General features: G+C 41.8%; 1 protein-coding gene and 1 non-coding gene across 2 annotated transcripts in view; both read left to right on the forward strand.

Moving 5' to 3' along the window:
- Positions 1–16,920, forward strand: part of RAB8B (RAB8B, member RAS oncogene family) — a 73,208-nt gene that overhangs the window by 36,951 nt on the left and 19,337 nt on the right. The gene's annotated exons all lie outside the window — the stretch shown is intronic.
- On the forward strand, positions 942–1,065 carry LOC129401015 (small nucleolar RNA SNORA11). Its single transcript, XR_008628044.1, has one exon. It is a non-coding gene; the product is annotated as a small nucleolar RNA SNORA11 (small nucleolar RNA).

The following is a 16,920-nucleotide window of genomic DNA, read 5'->3' on the forward strand; positions in this document are numbered from 1 at the left end:
ATCTGCATGCCAGTCACTTTGGGATTTCCTGAATATAACCTGTTTAAAAAACATTTCAGGGGCCAGAAAGATAGTTCAGAGCACTAGTGTAAGTTTCATATGTGGGAGGCCTGGCTTTGGTCCCTGGCACTGCATTGTCCCCAGAAACTACCCATTCTTCCAACATGCAGCCAAGAGTAACCCCCAAACAATCACTTCCAATGACATTGACCTCCCAAATTTCATAATGTGTAACTTTGAAAAACTTCTCTGGGTAAAAGAGGTGTTAACAGTCATTTGGTGACTCTTACCTGCTTATCTAGGATTTGAAACACTGTCTAATTTGACATACATGGGTAAGGGGAGCATAAGGTAAACAATTCTTCTATCCAAGATTGGAGAGTCTTTTTGTGGAAACGGGCAGTTACAGTTCCTTGTTCCAGAGTAGTGATACTGAAAGTATGAGGTAAGAGGAGTGCTGGGAAGATTCAGAGAGGTGGTAGAAGCCTCAAGTGCTACTGGGAGGTGCTTTCTGTTTGTTACTTTAAAGAAGGCAAATTTCTAGGGGGCACTGTTGAAACATTGCACAAGGGCCAGACAGATAGCTCAGTGGACTGATGCATGCTTTCCTGTGGGGAGCCGGGTTCCCTCCCCGGTTCGCAGAGTCCCCTGTGCACCACTAGGAGCAGTCCTAAGCACAGAGCTGGGAGTAGTTCTTAAAGATCACCATGGGTGTGACCCCCCAGATCAAAATGAATGAGTGAAGAAGCATTTAAAAAATGAAAATTATTGCTGAGGCCAGAGAGAGTACGGAAGGTAAGGCCCTAGCTTTGCATGTGGCTGTATTGGATATGGCCCTGGTTCAAATACTTGGCATCCACCACAGTATGGTCTTCTGAGCACTACCAGATCTGACTCCTTTCATCCTGCCCCCTGCCCACTCACATCTCTCAATTCTGCTTTGGATTTGCTCTGAGCAGGGTGAAGAAATGGCTGTGATATTTATACCATACCCAGTAGAAGTCTGGGTTCATTGGTAAGGGGTACAAAGCTTGCTACCTTCCAATGAAGACGTACCCCACATGTCTAAAAATTAATGAATAAAAGAACCAGCCAATAGAATTCTCACTCTTTAATTAAAAAAGATCGCTTGTCAGTAGATTGAGGTTTTCTGCCTCTCTGCACCCCAAATGCCCCCAACTAGGATTTGGAAGTAGGGAGAATAATCATCAAATGTGACATTCACTGTAGCTTACTTATTGTTCTTACTTATTGTTGTATATTTGAAGTTTAATGTGGCAGGTGGCTTGTGGCCAAGAAAGAGAAAAGAAAATAAGATAAAGTGTTCTAGCTCCTTTGTTTTAGATTTACAGACTGCATCTGTAGATCTAAAAAGTGAAAGTGGGTTAGAGCAGATTGGATTTTTGCCGCCCAGGTATAACACTGTATTCTGCCTTAAATGCCAAGCTATGACAGTAGTAGGAAGCAGAATTCTTCTTTTTTTAAAAATATTTTTTTAATTTAATTTTTTTTATTAGTGAATCACCGTGGGGTACTGTTATATACTTACAAACTTTCGTGTTTTCGTTTCACTTATACAATGATTGGGTAGCTATCCCTCCACCAGTCCCCATTCTCCACCACCAGTGATCCCAGTATCCCTCCCACCCACCCCTCCCTCCCCATCCCCCCACCCCACCTCTGTGGCAGGCATTCCTTTTTGTTTTCTCTCTCCTTTTGGGTGCTATGGTTTGCAATAGAGGTATTGAGTGGCCATCATGTTCAGTGTATAGTCTGTTTTTGGCAGCTCCCAGCCTGAGCAGGTCCTCCCAGGTCCCTTTCAGAGAAGTGTTTCCTTCTCTATTTGAGCTGCCTTTTCCTCTAGCATGTGAGGCTGGCTTCCAAGTCATAGGGCAAACATCCTGGTCCTCTACTACTTTTGGGTGTTAGTTTCCTATTCTGTTACTTTATATTCCACAGGTGAGTGCAGTCTTTCTATGTCTGTCCCTCTCTTTCTGACTCACTTCACTTAACATGATACTTTCCATGTTGATCCATTTATATGAAAATTTCATGACTTCATCTTTTCTGACAGCTGCATAGTAATCCATAGTGTAGATGTACCAAAGTTTCTTTAACCAGTCATTTGTTCTTGGGCACTCCAGTTTTTTCCAGGTTTTGGCTATTGCAGACAATGCAGCAATAAACATACAAGTGCAGATGTCATTTATACTATACTTTTTTGACTCTCTGGGATATATTCCCAGAAGTGGTATTGCTGGATCAAATGGGAGCTCAATTTCTTATTTTTTGAGAAGTGTCCATACTGTTTTCCAAAGGGGCTGAAGCAGTCGGCATTTCCACCAGCAGTAAAGAAGAGTCCCTTTCTCCCCACATCCACGTCAACACCAGTTGCTTTTGTTCTTTTGGATGTGTGCCAGTCTCTGTGGTGTGAGATGATATCTCATTGTTCTTTTGATCTGCATCTTCTTGATGATTAGTGGTGTGGAGCATTTTCTCATGTACCTTTTAGCGATTCTGATTTCTTCTTTGAGAAAGTTTCTGTTCATTTCATCGCCCCATTTTCTGATGGCGTTGGATGTTTTCTACTTGTGGAGTTCAACCAGTGACTTGAATATCTTTGATATCAACCCTTTATCAGATGGGTATTGGGTGAATATCCTTTCCCATTCTGTGGATTGTCTTTGTATTCTGGTCATTGTTTCTTTAGAGATACAGAAGCTTCTTATTTTAAGATAGTCCCATTTGTTTATCTCTGTTTTCCACTTGCCTGGTCAGTGGCGAGTCATCTTTGAAGATAGCTGTAGCTTCAATGTCGTGGAGGGTTTTGCTGACCTTATCTTCAGTGTACAGAGTTCTTCTTTATCACCTAAGTATTTATTGGAGGATATCCTAAGGATTTATTGGACGATGGATATATATAAAGATGTGCATAACCGGTTTGTGGAAGTATTTGCTATGTATGTGAAGATTTTAAAGTTTCCAACTTTAAATAGTGGTCTTTCAAGTCAGGATGATATTGGTCATTAGTAGCAGTTGTTTAACTGCTTTGTTTCTTGGTCACACACCACTGTGCTCAGGGATTACTCCTAGTTTTGCACTAGGGATCACTTCTGGTGGGCTCAGGGGACTGTATGGGGTACTGGGAATAGAACCTGGGTCAGCCATGTTCTACTAGCTGTACTATCTCTTTGGCCTACTTTTTCATTTTTGATTAAGAAGAACTATTCTATTTGTGGCATTTTTGATTTCTAATCTCATACTTTGATTTGCATGTACTCCGTCTGTTTGTTTTAACCTGACTCATTAACAGAAATTTAAAATTATTTATCTATTCCCCTGGCTGCAGTGAGCAATGCTTACTTTAAAAGCATTACAAAAAACTAATTTTAATTAGTTTTTATTTTAATTTTACTTTAAAATTAATTAAAATTTAGCTTAATTAAAAAATTTAAAATTTATAATGCTACTGCTTAATTTTACTGTACTTTTGTGGTATTCATGTTGGTTTTGATGAAGAATGCATTTATGTTAATTAAATTAAGAGAACTGTGAATTTGAAGTTAGAGTTATTTCTTTTCTTTTCTTTTCTTTTGGGGGATCATTCTCAGTAGTGTGTGGGACGGAGGTTACCGAGTGCCATACTGGCAGTTCTCTAGGATGCAGAGCATTCTCGGACAGTCTCCAACCCAGGGCCTCACACATCAAAGGAATGTGCTCTACCACTTGAGCTGTCTCCCTGACCCAACATTTCTTTATTTGAGAATCTTTGCTCACTGTCCCTTTATCTGGAGCTGTATTTCTCCAGGTGGGTGATGCCACCCCCTGGGGACACTGAAAGAACTTAGGAGGGTGCTATTGAGCAACCAAGTCTGCAATTGCTTTTCGGGTGTTTTCATGAAGGAGGGAGATTTCTAGAGAGGCATTGAATTTTTTTTTTTTTTCTGAAAAGGAGGTGGTAGACCAAACAAATTCGGAGCCTCTATTCTGGAGAAACATAACTTGGAGATGAGGAAGGGGTAAGATAGAAATTGGAGCAAAGAAGAGAGTATGACTTTAGTAAATTGGTATATGGATTACTCAATATAATTTTGTTGGGCTTCACACCTGTCTGTGCAAGGGCTTACTACTGATGTTGCACTCAGGGTTCGCTCCTGTAGGGATTTTAGGGGACTGTGTCTGGGGCTAAGGATCAAAACTGGATCAGCTGCGTACAACCCTATTCTCTGTATCACTGCAGCTTCCGTAAAAAAAAAATTTATTTACATTAACTGGGTGAGCTAAATTTTACACTGTACTATAATATAAGCTGACATCCTTTCTTAAACAAGTGACTTCAAATTTTCCTTAGAAAAATAATAAAATGATTACAAAATTTTATCTTTGCACTAATTGCTATCTAATAGCTGACACATTATTATTATTATCATCATTATTATTTTTATTATCTTTTAAGGGGCTAGAGCGATAGCACAGCGGATAGGGCATTTGTCTTGCACGTGACTGACCCGGGTTCGATTCCTCCGTCCCTTTCAGAGAGCCCAGCAAGCTACCAAGAGTATCTTGCCTGCACAGCAGAGCCTGGCAAGCTACCTGTGGTGTATTAATATGTCAAAAACAGTAACAACAAGTCTTACAATGGAGATGTTACTGGTGCCCGCTTGAGCAAATTGATGAGCAACTGCTGACAGTGATAGAGTGATACAGTGATTATCTTTTTAAGAACTCCTTCTCCAAGAGAAAATATACTTAATTTGTTTTTAGTTAGTTGTGCCATGTAGTGTTTGTTGGTTAATACTTCTTTATGATTATTTTCTTTCAGCTTTCACTTGGTCAATACTTGGAAAGAGCTAAAGGATTGGTTTCACTACATTTTTGATGCAACAGCACTGGAATGTAGTTGTAACTCTTTCCACTAATATTTCCAGTAATTTGGCTGTACATTTTCCTATAGCAATTGTGCATAAAGTCAGGATCTGCAATCCCCCCATCTTTGAACAATCTCAAACCCTTCTTCCTTCCCCCGTCCCTTGTCCCTTTAAAGAAAGACCCGATTCATTGTCACAGTGTAGACAAGGAAATTTCATCTTCGGGAAGGTGATAATAACTTATGTAGAAGGGATTGCTGACCATAGGGTATATTTTCTCTGAAACAGTATGAAACAGTAGATGGAACAGAGATGCAGCTGTTTTCCTTATGGAGCAGTTTTGTTCTTGAGATTATCATGAATTAGTAGTGAGGGAAGGAGTGGAAATCACAGAACATTCAGAACTTTATTTAAGAAAGTTGAACCATAAATTAAGCTTTTGGTGCAGAGAAGGAAAACTTCAGTTCATTGAAAACCTTTAAACTCCACATTTTGCCAACTCAAGCACTTGCGACTTCCGGATTGAGTAACACTTCAAACACATTTCCATTTGAAAGTGCAAGATTTGCAGAGAGACTTGTCATGCATTTATTTGGCTATTCTCAAATGGGAAACTGAATGCTGGGTAGTCTCTGTGGCTTCTTAAGCAGATTTAATGTTCTCATTTCTTGCTGGGTGTTTCTGCATGCTTGACTTGAGTTGTTATGGTGGTGTTTTTACACTTCATGTACCAGTTTTGTTTTTCCTCTCGGCATTATGGTAGTTTCAGTATTTAGGAACCTTTTCCTTGTGATTCCACACATGGTCATATTTTAGTAGTTACATTTGTTGTATAATGATTAGTTATTTTACCCTTTTAGTTCTCTATGATATTTTAAAGGTTAACTACATTTGAATATTTTAATTTTCAGTCTTTTGAGACTCTCAAATAGGGTCATTATTTAAGACTCCTCTTAACTGCATTATTTTTGTATCTGTCACATATGTTGCATGGCTCAAAATTTAGTAAATCCTGATTTCTAAAATTCGCATACAGATTTGTTATATTTTGTTGATTAGATTTTATGAGGACAGCTGCCTTATAAAGAATGCCAAGAACTGAATTCAATTCTGTAACAAAGTCTAAAACACGGTTTTAAACAACCTTTAGCAGGAAGTGATAGTGTGTGTTACACTTACACCATAAATGAGGTTTAATCTACCTTTCATATTCTAGAACAGGAGAACCAAGAAAATTTGAAACCTTTTTAGTATAACAGTTGTCCTTTTTAAAGTCAAGTTTTATTTAAAGACTACTTGTTAATCTACCTTTTTAAAAAATAAAACAAGATTCCTCTGTTGGATTGAGCAATACTGACATATTTGACTAATATGTCTCTGTGCTCCTTTTACTGTGATTTTCATCGGAAACTTTAGACTTTCTAATTTGCAAACAAAAAAACAGATTTTAAGTTTGAATATAAATAAACAAGAACTGAAATGAAGAGTTCTAAATATAAGCAGCAAAAGAAATTTTTTTGAAGGGGCCACACCCATCTGTGTTCAGGGTTTATTCTTGACTCTGTATCCAGTGATGACTGCTGGAGGTGCTTGGGGGACAATATGAAGTGGCCTGAATCAAATCCAGGTTGGTCACGTGCAAGACAAATAATTTACCTTCTACTATCATTCTGACCCCTGTGCAGCAAAATTGATGAAAGTATGCTTCTATGACTGGAACAATTTCACAGCGAGTAGGGCATTTGCCTTGCATGCATCCGACCCGGGTTTGATTCCTCTGTCCCTCTTGGAGAGCCAGGCAAGCTACCAAGAGTCTCCCACCCACATGGCAGAGCTTGGCAAGCTACCTGTGGCGTATTGGATATGCCAAAAACAGTAACAAGTCTCACAATGGAGAAGTTACTGGTGCCCGCTTGAGCAAATCAATGAACAATGGGATGACAGTGCTACAGTGCATGCTTTTATGAATTTAAAGAATGTATATATGTAAGAACAACACCTTGAAAAACTCCTCTTTTGATCTAAGTAATTAGTGTTCTCCCTCTCCCCGTTTTGGGGGGCCAGCATAGAACCTGCAGCTTTAGACATGCTAGGCAAATACTCCAGTTTGGACTCACTTTTCTGTACTTTTATAATGTTTTTCTGTCTGAATGGACATTTCACTTCTAAAGTCAACTGCTCTAAACTTTGATGAACAATTTTAAAAGTACACACGAAGGTACCCACAGAGATAGTACATTGAGTAGGACGCTTGCCTCATATGCAGCAGACCTGGGTTGGACCTCTGGCACCTCTAGGGACCCTTGAGCACCCTAGGCACCAAGAGTGATCCTGGGCAGAACCTGGAATAAGCCCAGAGCACCACTGGGTCTGACAAACAAACAAGGACAACATAAGTAAAACAAGCAAACAAAAATAAATGAAAGTAAAGTATACTTAAAAAGGTTGGAGAGCGAGAACAGTGGTTAAGGCACTTGCCTTGCACAGTCCAGCCCAGGTTTGATCTTTGACACTGCATATGGCTCCCCATCAGAAAGCCAGAAGTTAGCCCTGAGCACAGTTGGGTGTGGCTCAAAAACTAAATTAATACATTAATCACAGGCGTAGAAAAAAACCGAAGCCAAAAAGATGTGATTATTAAAAGTTTCAAAATTCTTCGTATCCCTTTCTCTCTTCATCATTAATAAGAAAAATCTTGAGTATTTCTTTGAAGTGGATTTCACTATTTGGGAAACTTTTTGTTTTCTATTTGTGGACTGTCTCTGAGATGTAAATAGATCATCCACATAACCCTCGGATCACAGATAGACCTCAGATAGCCTCGGATCACAGATGTTGCTTCCAAATGTACTTTGGAAACACCCTTTCCCCTTTTAAATTGTAAAAGCAGTTTTTACTTATGCTGCTTCAAGTAGGTCAAAGGCCATAGATAATTCCTGTTTTTTCTTCACTTATGTGTGTCACTGTGAGGAAAAAAAAAAGAGCATTGGAATTTTACCCTGTTGTCATTCATTGAAAGCTAAAAAGTCCCAGAAATCTGATTCCCTGACACCTTCTTCTTTCTTGTGATTGCAGTGCAATTCAAAGGGTTGGTAGGCACTAGCTACTGAAAACTTTGAAGGTACCTACTGGTTTTCTGGTGTGTGTGTGTGTGTGTGTGTGTGTGTGTGTGTGTGTGTTTGTGTATGTTGTTTTCTGGTGTGTGTGTTTTCATGTGTGTATCTGTGTTCGTGTGTGTATGTGTGTGTATGGTTTTCTGGTGTGTGTGTGTTCGTGTGTGTGTGTGTGTGTGTTTTAAAGTACAGCACACAATCCATATTTGGATAGCCTGGGATCTCAGATGCAGAAACAAAATCTTTACTCATCTCTCCCCCCTTTCACCCACAGAGCAAAAATGCTTCAGGTCACAATTTAAACTGAAGGTCAGGGTAGCTGACTGCGCCCCCGAGGGTTAGCTCTGAAGGCCAGAAAAAGTCAAGTCGTGTTTTGTCCTCATTCCCAAACTTTAGCAGTGGTGTCCTCTCACCTGCTCAAAGTCCAGCACCCTGCTATTCTCTTCAAACAGAGAAGGTTATGTTTGTTATTAATATCTTTTGGCTGAGTAGTTTGAGTTCCAGGGCGAAGAATCTCATCAATCTTTTTCTTCTCTATGGAAAATTGTCTCTAGTTTGTGTTATGAAAGCCCAATCCAAAGTCCTATTTTCCTATTAGGGCTGCTAGTTGTTGGCGTGGGCCAAATTCAGCATTTTCTTCCCTCTATTCTGCTGGCCTAACCCTCCCTTACCCACCTCCAGTTCTGCCACTGGTTTCGAAGAAATTTCTGAAAAGCCAAGGTGTGCTTTGGACAAGGACTCATTTGAGGGCTGTTAGGGTTTGGCTAGCTCTTGTGCTCTGTGGATTTGTGTATAAGAATGCACATGTGTATAAGAATGTGTATAAGAGGGCTGAAGAACTGCTCTACCTTCTCAGCAGAGGTAAGACTATGGCTGTGCTCAGAGCTTACTTCTGGCAATGTTCAGAGCTTACTCCTGCCTCAGTACTCTAGGATCACTCCTGGTGGACTGGGGGACCATAGTGCTTGCGGGGGATTGAATTGGGATGGCCATCCTACTTGGTGGACTATCACTCTAGTCTCCATGGAAAATCAGAACTACTTTGGCACTCTCACAAAATACCACTGCCAAAGAGACTTAATGTGTATTCTCCCCTTGTCCTGGGCCCAGATTCCAGAGTCTTTTCCTCCAAAGTGGGAAAAAATGTGCCACAACTTCCTGTTTGAAATCTGAGTGACCAGCACATGCCCAAGCTGTCCCCTTGCCCCTTTTTGAATCTGATGATTTCGAGGTTGGTCTGGGGTTCATGAAGGACTCCAGGTTCTCTGCCTCTGAACGAGGGAGGTGTGACTAAATTTTAGCCTGTTTTTTCCAGACATATTTGATATTTGATGCCTGTCTAGGTGACATCTTCTTCATCTCTAAACTTCGATTTGGTTTTTATTTTTTTAGATATCATTAATGAATGAGTGCCTCCGTATGACATTTCTCCAGAGACCTAACCATTGCTTTTTAAACTCTAGGACTCAGAGGACAACATATGTCCTCAAAGCCCTCCCATATCCATGTACCATCACTCAGTTTTAGAAGCAATCCATTATAAATAATGGATTTATAAAGTGGAGGTTCCAGTCAATCTATTCCTAATTCCTCCTCTTGCATCTTTCTCCAGGGATAACAACTACCCAGAATTTGCTGGAGACCATTCCTATGCAGCTTTGCATATTTTAATAACACATAGGTATACACATGCTTGTATTGTATATGCACTGGTACATTAATTTCTTTAGTAAAAAATGTTACAGAAATGGTTAGACTGTATATTTCTGCAAGTTTCTCTTTTTTCATATTGTTTGATAGTCAACCATTCTTGTCCAGGTGACTCTTGTTCCCTGCTCCTGGCTGCTCCCTTATGTACACAGGTATTTTCCTGTTGGTGAGTTTTCCACATTGCTGCTGCTTTCCTAGGGAAGCATAGACATTCCTGTATATGTCCTTTTGCAGAGGCTGAATCTTTAAATGTCAACATTTGATTTTAAACCCATTGTGACTTTTTTTTTTTAAATATGAGTAAGTGCTGGCCCTCCCTTAGCTTTTGTTTTCTTTCGGCACAAAGGGACCACTCTGACTGAACAATGTCTAAAGTACATTCTAGATCTCTATTATTCTTCAGATAGACTTGTTACCTATGTCCTTAGTATAAAATGTTGTGTATCAGTATGAGTGATTGTCCAGCATAAGAAGCAGATGACATAGGAATGTATATATTTATTTAAATTTTAAAATAAAATGGTTTTGAGTCCCTTGCAATAGAAGCATCCTGTCTTAACTGACATATTACTGATATTTGTATAGATGAGAAAACTGGCACTGCCAGAAGCCATCAGACACTTAATTTTGTGTCATATTTTATAGCATGGCAGCACCATTTAGGGCTTGTCTTCTAAATGTGGGCTGTATTAGTAGTGGCTTGATAGCTCAGGAATTGCTGTGAGTTGGGGCAGTGCAGTTGTTTTTTGACTCTTTTTGTCTTGGGGCTTACTCCTAGCTGTTCGCTTAGGGAGCACTCTTGGCAAGCTTAGGAGGATCACCTGGAGTGTGGGGGATCAAGCTCAGATTGGCTGCATACAAGGCAACCTCCCTTCTTGCTGTACTAACCCCAATGCAGGTCAGTACAATACTTTGTAAGTATTGTACTTTCAAAGAATTGTTGATGCTTTTCAAAAAAATAATTTGAAATATGAAGGGCATTTGGATCCCAAGTGAAATGTCCTTTCAAAGCCTTAAGAAACCCTTAAGTTTTCTCTTTCTAACAGGATGAGCTGTGACCCTGGCTGCTGGCTGCATGCAGCCCCTCTTCCCTCGAAGCCTCTATTCATCTGAGACTCCAGCAAAACTGTGCGCTCATAGGTGAGGTAGTGTAGATCACAGTTCAGCAGAGATGTCGTGGTAGCTGTTGCTAATTGTCCTTTCCCCACATATTTTCTGGTTTGTGCCTGAACATCAAACTTCAACAAAAGCCCTCTAGGGTCTAGGATGTAGCTCACAGGACTAGAATGCATGCTGTGCCTGCAGGAGGCCCAGGCATAGGCCTCAGTACCTCCCATCCCCTGTGTACAGCCAGGAGTGATCAACAGGAGCCCAGCACTGCTGAGTGTGTGTGGCCCAAAATTGGAAGGGATGGCAACACCAGCAAAGGCTGTTGTCTTAAATGTATACTCACTCACCTTCATGCCAGTGTAGTAGTAATACCTGTTATGAATTATCCATTTCAGATTGCTGTGTATGTGAAACTATAGATTTGAGTGTTATTAGTATTGTCCAACAGATATGATTAGTTCTATTTCCTTTCTTGCATTCTCATATGGTTGCTCTGTGGTTGGGAGAATGGCGAGGTCCAGGATTAGCCTTAATTTAAGGGGTAGGGGGTGAGGGGGAAGGCCACACCTGGTGGTGTTCGGGGCTTCTCCTTGCTCTGCACTCAGGGATCATTTCTGGTGGGGTTTGGGGGAATTTGGTCAGCTGTGTGCAAGATATGCTATCTCTCTGGCCCCTAGATGAAAGAATCTTGGTAACTGCCTGTGATAGTGATGTGTTTAGGAATTCAGCCTTAGTCCCAAACCTGACATTCTCCTTATAATCCAAAAATAGCAGATGATGAAAAGATCACTGGAGGCTTTGGGGAAATACTTCTTCCTTTTCAATAGAGAGGAACGGGAAAATGACCTCTTTTATCTTTTCTGTTGCTCTAGTGTCAGGAACTGCTGTCAGTCAGAGGATGAAACTGATATTCCCAGTGGGGCAGAGCCAAGAGGAGGTGCAGAGAAATGAGCCAGAACTCACCACTGAGCTTGTTATGAGTCAACAAATTACCTTCAGCTAGTTTGATTTGGAGTTTTCATTTGCAGCAAAAAGCATCCTAATAGGTTAAATTCCACTGGTATTTTGTGGCTGGGTTTTCTTTTTATTCTGAAAGCAGCCATAGGAAGTTAACTTCTCTTGAAATTGGATTGTTTTTGTTCCCAGACCCTTTTCTGACTGTTGTTGGAGTGATGGGGATGGGAGGCGCCCACACACCTGGCTGTGGTGCTCACTGGGAGCTGCCCAGTGTTCACACATATGCTCCCCTGAGGTCACACTTGCTGGTACTGGCACTTTCACCTCTTGGCTTCAGTGTTTGCCAGAATTTATGCCCTTCAGTTCTGGCTGCTGTGTGGCTAGTAATTCTCTGCAGTGCTGGTGCTGTTGTCAGAGTGGCCCGGATCCTGTTTGTACATCACTGTCCAGAGGCTTGAACTCATGACTATGCGCTTGCAAGGCTGACTCTTAGTCACTGAGCCCTCCTTTACATTTGAAAGTGAACGGTAATTTGTTGTGCATGCTATTCACCTCATCACAGCTGATTTTAAACTAAAATTTTCATTTTCTCACTCTAGTTGGGTTTCTCAGCAGTCTTTTGCTTTCGGCAGACAGTGTAGAACTCCTAAGACTTCCCAATTCTCACCACACTTAGTGGATTTTAACTTTTACATATTTGCTAACATTAGAACCTTTCCTTCCATGTCTGCGTTCTCTGCTTGTAACTGAGCTAGCACAGAGAGGGAGGAACTGCGAAAGTGGTTTACAGCAGCGTTTCTTCCCTGGGGGCCATGTGACCCCCTAAGAATCCCCAGGATACTCCAAAGGAGACACTGGTGAAAAGCATTTTAATTTGGAGGAGGGGGGGCACACAGCATGAGACAAGGGAGCCAACTGGTAAGACAGTCCACAGAAGTTTGGAAGGGCGTCACGGGTGGAAAAAGGCAGAGACACCCTGGTTTAAAGTGAATAGTTAATAAATTCAATAACACAGGATTGACTTGCAGTGCACATGCCAAGCCTGAGGGTGGGCTGGACAGAGCTGAGTGGAGAAACTGTGTGGGTGGGCGACACCTTCAGACACCCATTCTCCATAAGCTGGTCATGTATTTATTAAGGAGAGCAGGGGAGCAGAAATGGGGTGTGGGAGATAAAAGCAGGGGATTGGAGAGGAGCTCTGGGGTTTACCGTGTCTACAGTGGGCAAGACAAACTATGTGACCAGACAAGGGAAGTTGTATTCAGGGCTTCAGGGGCAAACAGAATTGACCCAGGAAGAGATGGTGGCTCCGGGTTCTGGGAAACTGTTACCATCATGCATGTGAGGCAAGCAAGCTGGGGCCTAATTGAATCTGAATGTGCACTGCCTGACAGTTGTTCTGCAATTCCCGAAACAACACACTCAGACTTGTTGTCTCATTTATCTGATTAGATTCTCTCAAATTTAAAAAACGAAGATACAGAGACTCAAAGCAGTTAAGCAGCCTCCTCCAAGTTAATGATTTCCCGTCCGAGTGCTGTTCAGTGATAAAGTAAACAGTATTTGCCATATTTAGTAAAATTCAAGTTGTGCTAATTTGACTGTGCTCTATAGCATTTTCTAGCAACTGGCTCTTGACCGCAGTATAAACAAAAGTGAAATACCACAGTCCACAACTTTTATAAACATGGAGAAGATGGTTTAGTATCACAGATAATGCTTGAGCGCTGTGATAGAAAGGTTTGTCTCTCCTGACAAATTTGAAGCCTAAGACAAGGGTAGTGCAAAGTTCCTAAATGTGTTAAAGGATGAAAAGTGAGTAACGGACTTGAAAGGAGTCTCCTAATGGCTTTATTGAATGATAATGGATAAGTTACTCCCAATGATAAGTAAAATTGACCTTGAAATATCCAGAGGTACATCTTCATAAGAAAAATGTTACTCATGGGGCTGGAGCGATAGCACAGCGGGTAGGGCATTTGCCTTGCACGTGGCCGACCCGGGTTTGATTCCCAGCATTCCGTATGGTCCCTTGAATACCGCCAGGAGTAATTCCTGAGTGCATGAGCCAGGAGTAACCCCTGTGCATCGCCGGGTGTGACCCAAAAAGCAAAAAAAAAAAAAAATTTACTCAGTTGAACACTCATTTCAATATAGGTAGTGCATTACCCATTTAAGATGTGAGTGAATTTGGTTTGGGGCGATACTCCAGAGGGCTGCAGCTCATACCCTGTAAGAACAAGGTGCTGAATCCAGTTACCGACACTGCGTGCTTCTCCCCAGCACTGTCAAGTGTGGCCCCAGGGCCTGAGCACCAATTAATTATAACCAATCAGTTATAACCACTGGTACCTGGGAGCAATCCTCAGACCTTTAAGCACTGCTGGGGATGCTTCGCCGCCTAAGATGTGAATAATCTATTAAACAGTATAATATTGGTCACTAGTCATTTCACTTCCCACTTTACAAAAGTTCACTCTCACTTTCAAAAGTTGATTCCCAAATAGAATTGGAGTTTTGAAACTCAAGATGATGATGATGATGATGATGATGATGATGATGATGATGATGATGATGATTGATGATTTAGGAGCCATGCCTATCAGTACTGGGGGGCAGGCAGGGGGGAAATTCCTGGGACTGCCTCTTGAAAGGGTAGTACCCAGGGTTGAGGCCTTGTACACATGCTAGGCTACCACTTGAGGTCTTTCTTAGTCCTTGATTTTTCCTCTTGGTCAAAACTACCTAACCACCAAGACTATCTTAACACTTTATGTGTGTTGCTTATTCAGTATATTCATACTGTTGTGAAACAGAGCTCCATAATTTTTGCCTGCAGCAGATATGAAACTCTGTACCCTAAAGTTGTAAATTGTGGGAGGGTGGGGGAAATGTAACTAATGGTAAACATTTTACAAGTGCCTGCTAGGTATTGGGTGGAATTCTTGATGCCAGAACCAGAAAGAGATTAAAGCTAGTGGAGGGCCCTGGAGAGTCATTGCTACCCAGGTTAGAGATAATATAAAATGACAAGTCACACTTAGAATTCATGTCTGTTAAGTCTTAAATGATTGATAGTAACAATAAATTCTGTGTGATGGCTGACAGTATTAATGCTGTGTCACTAAGTTTCGCTTCTGCCACCTCCAGCCCTACAATACTGAGGTGACTTAGTGGAAGAAATGTGAGCCCTGGGTATCGAGTGTTCACTTATATTTATGAACAAATGCAAGGTTGTTAGGGAGGAGGAAGAATGATTGAGAAGCAGTCCTACTGCCATCTCTCTGAGGATTCACAAGAGTACCTACAAGGTTCCTTGGAGGGAAATGCCACATAGGGGGAAGGGAAATCCATTTGGTTTATGCATGTATTCTAGAAGGCTGGAGCTGGTAAGTAGCCTTTTTGAGTGGTTTCAGTGTTTTTCACTGTGTGGAAATTACTGTAACATAGCCATTGAAAACTCCCTTTGTGCCCTCCCCCACATACCTGCAGTTAATATTTAAGCCTATTTAGAGGCTACATAGTTGAAGACCTCTGGAACCCTGACACAGCCATGCTCAAGGCCACTCTCCACACATTCGGACAAGCCTCACGCATGAAGGAACCAGCTGAGGAACCCAGGTGTGTGGGACCCGGGGCCGAAATCTCCAAGGCTGCTCCAATTGGGACTGGGCCTCTTCCACCCAGATCCCCCATTTTCCGGTGGATAGGTAGTCAGACCCAGAAACTGCCCCTGATGCTGTGTAATTGGACAACATCCAGAGACTATAAAACTAGGCTCCTGGAAGACATCTGATAGCCTAGTTCTCCTCCTTGGAGAATCTGACAAGCTACCGAGAGTCTGTTGCCCGCATGGGAGAGCCTGGTAAGCTCCCTGTGGCATATTCATATCCCAAATACAGTAAAAGATACATGCATACCACTCGGAGAGCCCAGCAGACTACCGAGAGTATCACACCCACACGGTAGAGCCTGTCAAGCTACCTGTGGCGTATTCGGTATGCCAAAAGCAGTAACGATAGGCCTTATTCCCCTGACCCTGAAAGAGACTCCAATTGTTAGGAAAGATTGTAAGAAGAGGATGCTAAAATCTCAGGGCTGAGTGTAATAGAGATGTTACTGGTGCCCACTCGAGTAAATTAACGAACAGTGGGATGACAGTGATACAGTGATAGAGGCTACATTATTTGCCTGCTTTCTTGAAATCTGAAGCCACTCACAGGTGGTTTTATAGAGAATGTAAAGGGAGTAGGAAACAAAGCCACGAAGCAGAAGAGGAGGTAGCCGGTCACAGCCCAGTGTATTCCCTCATGGGCTTCAGAAAGCTTTGCTGCTGTCTTTGTAGGTGAAATGACTACTTCCAGCTACCGTGGTGGGGGGGAGCAGGTGAAGGGGAGGGTGTGGACTTTGAAGTGCCAGAGCTCTAAAGCTTCCCCTTAATCTCAGGCCCTGTCAGCACTCCTGCATTGGAAAGGTAGTGTGGAATGACTAGTTCCCATGACATTTTTATTTTGTTTCTCTGGGGGAAACCCAGTGATACTCAGGGGCTTCTCCTGCCTCAGTGCTCAGGGGTTGCTCCTGGTGGTGCTTGGGGGAATCAGACAGTGCTAGGGTCAAGCTTGGGCTTTCTATGTGCAGAGTACGTATTCCAGCTTGGTAAACTCTCTCTGGCGTCCACTGTTCATCAATGTAACTCAGAATCTTAGAATTTTGGGAAGGGAGCTGTAGTGACAATTGTGTTTTCAAGTTTTCCAGGTAATGCTCAGGTGCAGCCAGGACTTAAAACTGTTTCAGCACTGGCTAATTCAGCTTTATAGCCAAGCAATTAAGAGTCAAGGAACATTTATTAAAAGATGCATAAAAGACTTGCTTACTTTATTATTATGTGGAATTTCCCATCCCTGCCCTCAAATAAGGTATTTGTTTCATTTCGTTTTCTTTTCTGAAGCCAGTAGAGTCTAAAGAAAGAGATGGAAGGAGAGCTAGAGGAGGACTTTATGCTGAGGTCCTAGCATTCTTAGGGAGGGTGGGGCCTGAGGGTTAGGAAGCATTGTTTATCTGCGTCACAGAAAATAGAGAGAGAACATGTCATCCTCAGTCTATCTAACTGATGGCACTTTGAGGGATGTGATCCATTTGTGTCAAAATAAGAAGGCATGGAA

This window comes from Sorex araneus, chromosome 1 (genome assembly GCF_027595985.1).
Source record: "Sorex araneus isolate mSorAra2 chromosome 1, mSorAra2.pri, whole genome shotgun sequence".
Lineage (NCBI taxonomy): Eukaryota > Metazoa > Chordata > Mammalia > Eulipotyphla > Soricidae > Sorex > Sorex araneus.